This window comes from Ixodes scapularis, unplaced genomic scaffold (genome assembly GCF_016920785.2).
Source record: "Ixodes scapularis isolate PalLabHiFi unplaced genomic scaffold, ASM1692078v2 PGA_scaffold6__148_contigs__length_123643588, whole genome shotgun sequence".
Classification (NCBI taxonomy): Eukaryota; Metazoa; Arthropoda; class Arachnida; order Ixodida; family Ixodidae; genus Ixodes; species Ixodes scapularis.
The window spans coordinates 20,074,220-20,083,429 of NW_024609881.1; the positions used below are offsets into that span (position 1 = coordinate 20,074,220).

Here is a 9,210-nt window from a genome sequence, read left to right on the forward strand (position 1 = left end):
TCGCCAGGAAGCACGTTTTAATTCAGGAACGAAACTGGAACTAACTTATATTTTGACTTCACTTGTTACTACAGGTGTCAATTTCGGTTTCTCTCCTAATTCACGATAGGTCTCTTCCATTCGGCTAGAAAGTTTTGAACCAGTTCTGTCCGAGTTCAGAGGAGTGCAAGAGTCGTGCAGCAGCGGTACAGAACCACTGCAGCCACCGCGTTAGGACTGGCGCTGTGATCGACATCCGGAGTACCGATAAAACGGATGCGCAAGGCGTCGTCTGCTCTTGCCGTCTGGCTGTGTCGTCATAGAAGTTTGTCTGCTTGCGCTTGGATAAGATCATTTGCGTTATTTTTATATTACATTCTTTGAGAAAAATATTTTACATGTATGTTTCTTTACATTGTATTACAAAGTGCGTGCAGCATCCAATGAAACATGTCTGCATTGCATATCGTCTGATTTCGTGCTGCGATCGCTTTCATAGACATTTCATCGACCACGTACACCTGGATACCTTCACGAGACCAAGATGACGATGTCCCGTCAAGACCTACTGGGGGCTGCAGTAGCGCTCATCAAAGACGAGAGCCACGATGAGCTGGACGACATCATCGGCCTTGCCTGGATTGTTTCGGCACGGACTGACAGAAAGAGGGTTCTCCTGTACTACGAAAAGGTGGTCGACACCTACTTTGATTTTGAATTTATGCGCTTGTTCAGGCTTTCCAGAGAGACACTAGCGGGGTTGGCTGGTCGACATGAAGCTTCGGCGTTTTACCCGGACTCCGTTGGTGGACGACCGCAGATTTCGGCGGAGAAGACGTTGCTGATTGCGCTTAGTTAGGCACGAGAGCCACAATGTACCAGATTGCGGATCGCTTTGACATAACGGAGTTGTCTGTTCACCTCTGCATTGAAAGAGTGCTGAACTTTTTGAACGGCATCAGCGCGCAAATAATCACGTGGCCTGACCAGGAAAGACGTCGGAGGACCCAAGCCGGCTTCCTGAGGAAGACTAAAGGGAAAGGGCCCCACAAAACGATCGGGGCGATTGATGGATGCCATGTAGAAACCTGCGACCAACGGAGTCTCCGAACTCCTACTACAATCGGAGCAAGTTTCATTTCATTGTTCTGCAGGCTATCGGCGATGATCAAAATCGATTCATCGACGTCTACATCGGGTTCCCCGGTTCTGCGCACGACGCCCGCATCCTGAAGGAGAGCCCCGTCTTCGAGGACGCGGAAGCCAAGTGTGCGGGTGGGTACCTGCTGGGGGATACGGCTTATCCCCTGCTGCCATACGTCATGACCCCCTTCAAGTCTTCAAAAGCGGCCCTGCCGACCTGGAAGACTACGTATAACGTGAACCACGGTCAACAGAGAGTGACAATCAATAGCACTTTCGGGCTGCTCAAGCAGCGATTTCCGAGAATGTGCTTGGTCGACAGCGCCAACGTGCTGCCTTGTCGTTATGGGCGCCTGCGTTCTCCACAACCTCTGTAATGCAGAGAGAGACTTTTTCGATGACCTGAACAACGCCCGCCCGCCTGACCAAGTCACCCACGACGACGACCACGCGATCCAACCGGACGACGCCACAAGGAGTCTCTCTGAGCGGATCCGAGGGGCCATTGCTAAGACAACACCACCTGGACAGAAGGCCTCCACACGCGTCATCATAGTCAGATCGATCGAGGCGAGAGATTGGGCACGAGTGCTGCGTCAGTGTTCGGCTGCGGCTCGTGGCCAATCAGCGCGTCGAAGGTCGGGCTCGGGTCCAATAGCCGACCGAGCGCGATCCGACTGTGATGACGTTTCATAGAGGAAGAGGGAACCATGCGGAGGCCTTCTGTCTAGGTGGGGTTGGCTAAGACCGAATGTTAGCAAGCGATACCTGCACCTGCTCTTCCAAAAATAGTGTTCGTCTTTTGTGTGTGTGTGTGTGTCTATGAACATACGAAGATGGTACTTGAGCTTTGGAAAATGAAACATACTGACTTCACGAAAACACAATTAAACAAAGTAACGGGTTACTTCATTCCTTTATTTCTGCGTACAGTATTATTTTGATCCAATATCCTACTACATTCGTATCGCAGAAGGCATATATGTGGGCATGCACCGGTAGTCAGTGCCATTGACTCCTAAAACGAAACATTGTTCCCCAAGCTATTTTCAGGCTAACATAACAATCAAAACAACTTTAAAAAACAAACTAGATGTGGCGGTAAAAAAAAAATACATCCTACAAAACTCGGAAATGATTTAAAGACTAAGAATGAATCAGGGAACTGCAGAGGGGAGGCAAACAAAATCAGCAAGACAATTTCAATGAATTTATTCATACGGCACAATTTTGCACCAGTTGAAACAATAAATCTAAAACATGAAACAGCCTGCGAAACAGTCAAGCTGTTGTCAAGTTTAGTGAAGTGCATGAAGCACATCTACTCTGCCGGCGCGCTCTTTTTGAATGGCAGTCACGAGGCGCTCGAGAAGAGCCATCCGGTCCTTGTGTCGCTGCTTGTGACTGGCCTCCATGTCGGCGAACACCTTGAGCAGCGAGCCCCAGGGCGGTTTCTCTCTTTCTCTTGCTCGGTGTGCCGGCCGGAGCACGCTGGTTTGAGGGCGGAGCCGGCACCGAGGCAAGGGAGGAGGGTCCTGCCTTTATCCCTCGAGTGGTTTGAACCTCGGTGCTGAAACATTTTTTTTGTTTATGTTACGTTTAATATACGTTTTTTTTAAGTACTTACTTGGTCTCTCCTCCTTTCTCAACGACTGTTCCCGGCGCCAACAACACGGTTGGTGCAATGTGATGCTCCTTCTCGAGGATGTCGCCAAGCTCACTAAGCCACAGAAACAGCACGTTTAGAAGTGATGACCTATATCTAGGGTGTGTACTTTCCGGTGTTTATTTGTGAGAAAAATCGGCGGATGTTTTTCGGTGTTTATTTATTTTCAAAACACCGGTGTATTTCGGTGGAACGTCTCACGGCGAGGCTAAAATCGGTGAATATCGGTGAAAAAAAAGCGATTGATCACAGACAGAGAGTTCCAATTTTATTCACATAGTTCATACACTTCTTTTCTAGGAAGCAACTATTTCTCACACTTGGTTATTATAGTAGATGCAAGCATACTTCCATGCTTGCATCTACACGCATGGAACGTGCTTCCGTCATGGCAGCACGTTCCTTGCGGTTCACAACCCGCAATTATGAAAACGGACGCTCCTGTACGACACGGACGTTGGCATTGTCTTCAAGGAACCAGAGCAACCTCTGAATACAGGGCTTGCACCGACATCACTTGGCCAGACACAATGAGGAAAAGGCACGTGAGAGCCTACCCTCCACTGCGTTAATTTTTCCACAAAAGGGGGCCATGGGAGACACTATGGGGGAAAGGCGTACGAGAGCTTAGCTTCCGCTGCGTTCACTAGACGCTTTTGACCCCCAGAAAATAGGGCGGACTGACGCCACCTGCAAGCCATGTATAAACACTGGAAGAATGCAGGATCCACGTGATAACACGTTTGACGAACCTCTACGGGGGGAGGGTTTTGCTAGGTCGGAAACTAGCAACGACCGGTGTTTTTCGGTTTTAACCAGGCCGAAAATATCCAACCACCGGTGTTTTTCGGTTTTAACCGATTTTATATTTTCGTCACCGACGGATGTTTATCGGTGTTTTTCGGTTAAAACCAGAAAATGCACACCCTACCTATATCAGGGGTGGCCAAACCGCGGCTCGCGAGCCGCATGCGGTTCTTTGCTGGTCCAAGTATGGCTCCTGGATCTCTCGTAAGAGACCCCCCCCCCCCCCCCCCCCCCCCCCGCCCCCCCGCCCGCCACTTTCCTTCTTTCTTTCCTGGGGAAAGAAGGACATTTTTCCTCCTTTTGCTATTGGGCAGGAGATCGAACTATAGGGGGCGCTCTGACCCTTTTGTTTTCCCCACGCTCGGTGTTTACTCAACACAAGGCCTGTACACATGCCAACAGGCCTTATGGGACTGACCATGTCATCTTCTACAATAGAGCGCGGGGCACAGTTTAATGTAAAAAATACTAACAATCGACGAAGCGATGTTAAGTGCCGGATCTATCTTCTGAGAATGCGAGCTTGACCCACTTCGGCTTTTGTGCTAAGCTGGGACCGTGCATGCTGCATTGTTCATGCAGGCCGTCGTGGAAACAAAAGAGCCCCTCCTCCCCCTTGCCGGAGAACACGAACTCTAGTCGAACGCTGACGCCGCGTTCGGTTATGTCGGCCGAGCGCTGCGTCATTGTGTTTGTTGTCCCCATCCGTGTAGTTGATAAGTTAACCACTTGGGGCGTAACGGTCTGTCCTCCTCCCCAATAAGTCGAACCGCATTTCACTCGTTTGTTTCCACAGATCCTGTTCCTTTCATTGTTTGAGAAAGTTTGCTTTACCCTAGGGGGAAATGCATCAGGGACAGGGATTGTCAAACCATGCATGCACTTCGGATTGGGGTCGAGGAAATGTTCTGTGTTCCGGCCTTTGTCACTTGCCGGTGATACTTGCCCCTTTAGATAATGGATCTTCCCCTTATCGTTTCTTCTTGAAGATCGCGGAAGCCCCGGTTGACCTCATTCATAGGTTCCACAAGTCACAGATGATATGTTCAAGTTCACAAAGGACCGAGAACATTCTCATTGTTATTTTACCGGCTTACAGTTGTGACCCGCAGGCTGCTTTTTTATACTTTTGGGGAGGGGGTCACTAGCCAGCGGTTAGTGAAGGCGTGTCTGGAACACTTGCATGGAAGGGCAAAAGGCTTGTTGTACCAAGGTCGTGCTTCGATTGGAAAAGCAGACGTGTGCATACGGAAGATAAAAGTTCGAAATGACTGTCAGCATTCCATGCGAGGAGGTCATCATTTCTTCAGCTTCCTCTACGGTGTTCTACCTGCCTCTAACCACCCTTGGTGTAGTTGTGACGAGGCTCTGCGGACGTCGTCGCAATGACGTCCAACAAGAAACGTAAGTACGAAGATGAACATGGGACATTCCTTCTGAGTGGGAGGAAGATTTCGCTTTCACAGAGAAAAACGGTACGCCCCTCTGCCTCATCTGTAATGCAGCAAGTTCGCATCATAAAACAAGCAATGTTCGACGGCATTAAGAGACCAACAAAAAAACTTTTCTCGGGACTATCCAGTTTCATCTAAGTTGAGAAAAACCAAACTGGCCCAGCTGAAATCGCGACTTCAGAATCAGCAGTCCTTGATGAAGACCTTCAGCAAGGAATCTGACGCAGCAGCCGAAGCAATCTTTGCAATCGCGTGAAACAATGCTCATACCAAGCGAGCTTACTAGGAAGGAGAATTTGTGAAGACCAACATCTCCGACGTCGTGGCATTGTTGAATCCAAACAACAAGAATCTTCAAAGGTTGGTCAACCAAGTCCCAGTTTCACGACATTCGGTCGAAAGGCGCATTTCACAGCTAAGTGCCGACGTCGTCGACAAGCTTCAAGGGGGCCTAAACAGCTGTAAAGCATTCAGCTTAGCCCTTGATAAATCTACGGATATACAAGACAAGCACAGCTTGCAATCTTCGTTCGTTATGTTTCATCCGACGAAAACGTGAGAGAAGAGCCTCTGGACATGGTTGCCCTCAAGGAAACCACTCCTGGTGTTGACATTAAAAATGCATTGTTAACAACGTTAGAGAGGTTAGACGTTCCTCTGCAGAAACTTGTCGCTATTGCCACTGATGGCGCGCCTGCTGTGGTTGGTAAGAATGTGGGCCTGGTAGGTCTTCTGCGGAGCGACCCAAGCATTCCAGATTTTTTTCCCAATCCTTCGCATTATCCATCGCGAGCACCTGGTAGCGAAGCACTTCAGCTACAAAAACGCTATAAGCACCGTCCTTCGAGTCGTCAACTACATACGATCAAATGCAAAAACCCACCGGCAGTTCCGCAACTTCCTCGAAGAACTGGAACTTCATGAAGCGCCCAACGACGTTTTGTTTTTTTGTGCAGTACTCTGGCTGGCAATGAGCAACGTACTATCAAGGTTTGTGGATCTCCTGAAGCCAATTTAAGCTTTTCTGGAGGCGAAAGAACAGCCATGTCCTGAACTTCACGACGCAGGTTGATGTGTTGATCTCGGTTACCTCACTGACGTGGTTCAGCACCTTAAAACTCTAAACATGTCGCTGCAAGGGAAAGAAAAAATGGTGTCGGAATTCGCCAAAACAATCTTCAGCTTCTAAAACAAGCTAAAACGTTTTCAGAACAACCTGGAAACGAAGCGCCTGTTCCACTCTCCGTGACTGAAGAGCATGCTGGATGCAGAACCTGAGTTTGAACTGACCGATGCTAAGCTCAGGGAATATTTCGTGAAGCTCGAGGCACTCGAGAGGGACTTTCATTCCCGGTTCAAAGATATGCACCAACTCAAGCCTTGTTTTCCCTTCTGATGAATCTTTTTATGGGTGATGTGTTGAGCGTCGACTGTCCAACCATGAAAAACTATGCAGGAGATGTAGGAGCCTTCGAACTGGACCTGCTTGAACTACAAGATGACGAAGGGCTGAAGACGTTCCTGCAGTCTCAGGAAATTGCAGTATTCTGGGGGCAGGTGCCAGAAGCAAGGTATCCCCACGTCAAGCTCGCGGGCCAGAAAATCCTCTCCGTATTTGGATCAACATACTGCTGCGAGGCTGTGTTCTCAACAATGAAAGCGGCGAAATCAAAACAGCGCGCTACCCTTAGGGGCGACCACCTGACTGAGCTTCTCCGGAGCGCAACGCCGTCGTTCGAGCCGAACTTCAAGGGGCCTGTTTTACGAATGGGGAAGCCCAACACAGACACACAATGAGCATTAGTGTAATTCGCTGTGCCCGCAGCCGAGATGAATGAAATAAACAAAGCTGCCTGGCTCTTCACTAAACTGTTTCTTTTTTATGGTTCACTGCATATGTTTCTTGGGGGGGGGGGGGGGGGGGGGGGGCAAGCTTTTGTCCAAAGGCTCTAAACAAAAGTATCCCCCCCCCCCCCCCCCCCCCCGCGGCTCTAGTTTGGCGGTTTTGTTTGCGGCTCCCAGGCCGGGTCAGCCTGGCCACCCCTGACCTATATAAAGAATTAGTGAACGTACGTACTCCTTGAAAATCGAAATGCACCCTAGAGTGGCCTGACTTGTTTTTGATTTGGCGTTCTTGTAGGCTCTTTCTAAAGACTTCCATTTGTTCTCGGCCTGGTCAGCTGTGATCACACCGCCCAACTGTCCGACGACGGTGTCGGCCAGCTGCTGCCACAGGGCTCGTTTGGTCCTAAACATGATGTTTACTACATATTAGCATGTATTATAAAATATCCTGACAAAGGCATACCTGAAACCCCCCTTTGTTCTCGGACGCTCTTTTAGTTCCCTCTAAGAGCCGATAAAGAACCTAGTCTTCACGGCACTCCACAGCTGCCCGTCGACGTCCGTTGTGGGTGGACACGCAGGCTGCAGGACAGCTGCGTCTGCGTCCGGCTCGGACTCATAAACGAGCGGAACTCGTTCCCCGTCTTAAAGAATATAATGCGAACATTGTAAACATCGATGTATAATCGAGAGGTAACGATTGACGTAAACAAGTCATTCGCCAAACGTAAGCAAGGCTGCGTAAGCAAGCCTACGCGGCCATCTTACGATTTTAACATATCTGATTCGAGCTAATTCCTACCCTCACTTACGTACACCATCCCGCTTGCGTCCACTACGGGTACACTATTTTCGTTCACGAGTGGGAAGACTTCAGTTTCTACGTTATTCTGTATAACAAACATGCTTTAAATGAGCGAGCACAGCGACCACGAAAGAGAAGAGTCGTCTGCTTTCGTCGTCTGCTACTGCACGAACGCTGAACTGACTTCGGAGCCGCTGCAAGCATTTGCGGAACTGGGACTGAACTCGTTCAGAACTAGGATGAATCGAACGCGCCGGTGCAGCGGTCGTGCAATTTCCGGTTGAATCAAATGCGCCAGTCCTTGCACTGCTGAACTAGTTCAGCCAGTTAAGGCGAATTGAACAGAGCTGATGTGTCTCACAGCGTAATTATTGAGCTGTATATATACGTATATATTTGGTGCTTTTTATTTTTTAAGATTTGTTTTAAAACCACGAACGCTTAACTTATGCGGTTTGTGCCAGTGAGTTTTGCGATCAGGGGGACGTTGTGTGGGTGGCTACTTTTTCCACTAAGTGGGATAATTAAGCGAACCTTGATAATTATATTTTTAATTAATAAAAACGGAGTTACGGTTCCAATAAAATATTTCTCAGCGTCATCGAGTACCAGTTAATGAGTAATTTTATGAAAAACTTTCTGCGCGTGAGAAGCGTAGCAGTGTACTAAAGTTACCACTCGTGGAACAGGTAGAAGGCTGGGACTAGACAAGAGGCGTAAAAACCAAGCTTGCGCCTGACCGCAACCGCTAGCCTTGTACGTTCTCCAAGAATGGTAACATTAGTGCGCTAGACTACTACCCTTCTCACGTGCTCAATGTCTTTCTGAATATTACTGATTTAGGGGTTTTCGATGACGCTCAGCAAGTCTCTAAATGGAACCATATATGTACTTTCATAAATTAAAAAAAAGTTAAGTAACAAATTCGAGTAATTAGCCGTTTTAGGGAAAGGGTAAGTCACCTGCATAATGTCCCCTTGGCGGTATAACTGACTCGCAAAAACCGCACAAGCAAATCTATAAAGAATGAAAAACACTATATATATTTATATTTATTTATTTATTACAAGCCTTGTTTAATTCGAAGTTACTCGTAAACATTTTTTTTTTGCTGATGACTGCGTTTTGTGCAGCCTCGTGAAATAAGTAGCTGACCAAAAATAAATTGAATAATAACCTAAAAACATCTTAAGCCGGTGTGGGAACTGGAAAATGACTGAACATGAAAATGTTGTCTTTTCCACAAGTGTGTAATAATAAAAAAATTTTAAGGTCTTCATACTTTCTTGTAGTGTAAGTAATTAGCGAATTATCGGCAGTTTTATATCCAAAAGTTATAATCTGTGAAAACTTGTATTTATTGAACACATAGATTACGTTTGGTCTAGCACCTTTAGGGTCCTTAGGGGCATCTGACGTAAGCTTCCAAGAGCCTCAATGCGACTGAAGCTCGCAGCTTACAGGCCTTGGTCATAACTTGCCTAGCATGTGCAACTTGCCTAATGGATTCC

The 9,210-nt window shown here is 47.8% G+C and overlaps 1 pseudogene; it reads left to right on the forward strand.

Annotated features, from left to right (window-relative positions):
- Window positions 1-643: 643 nt before the first annotated feature.
- On the forward strand, window positions 644-2,265 carry LOC121838438 (annotated as a pseudogene).
- The last annotated feature ends 6,945 nt before the right edge of the window (window positions 2,266-9,210 follow it).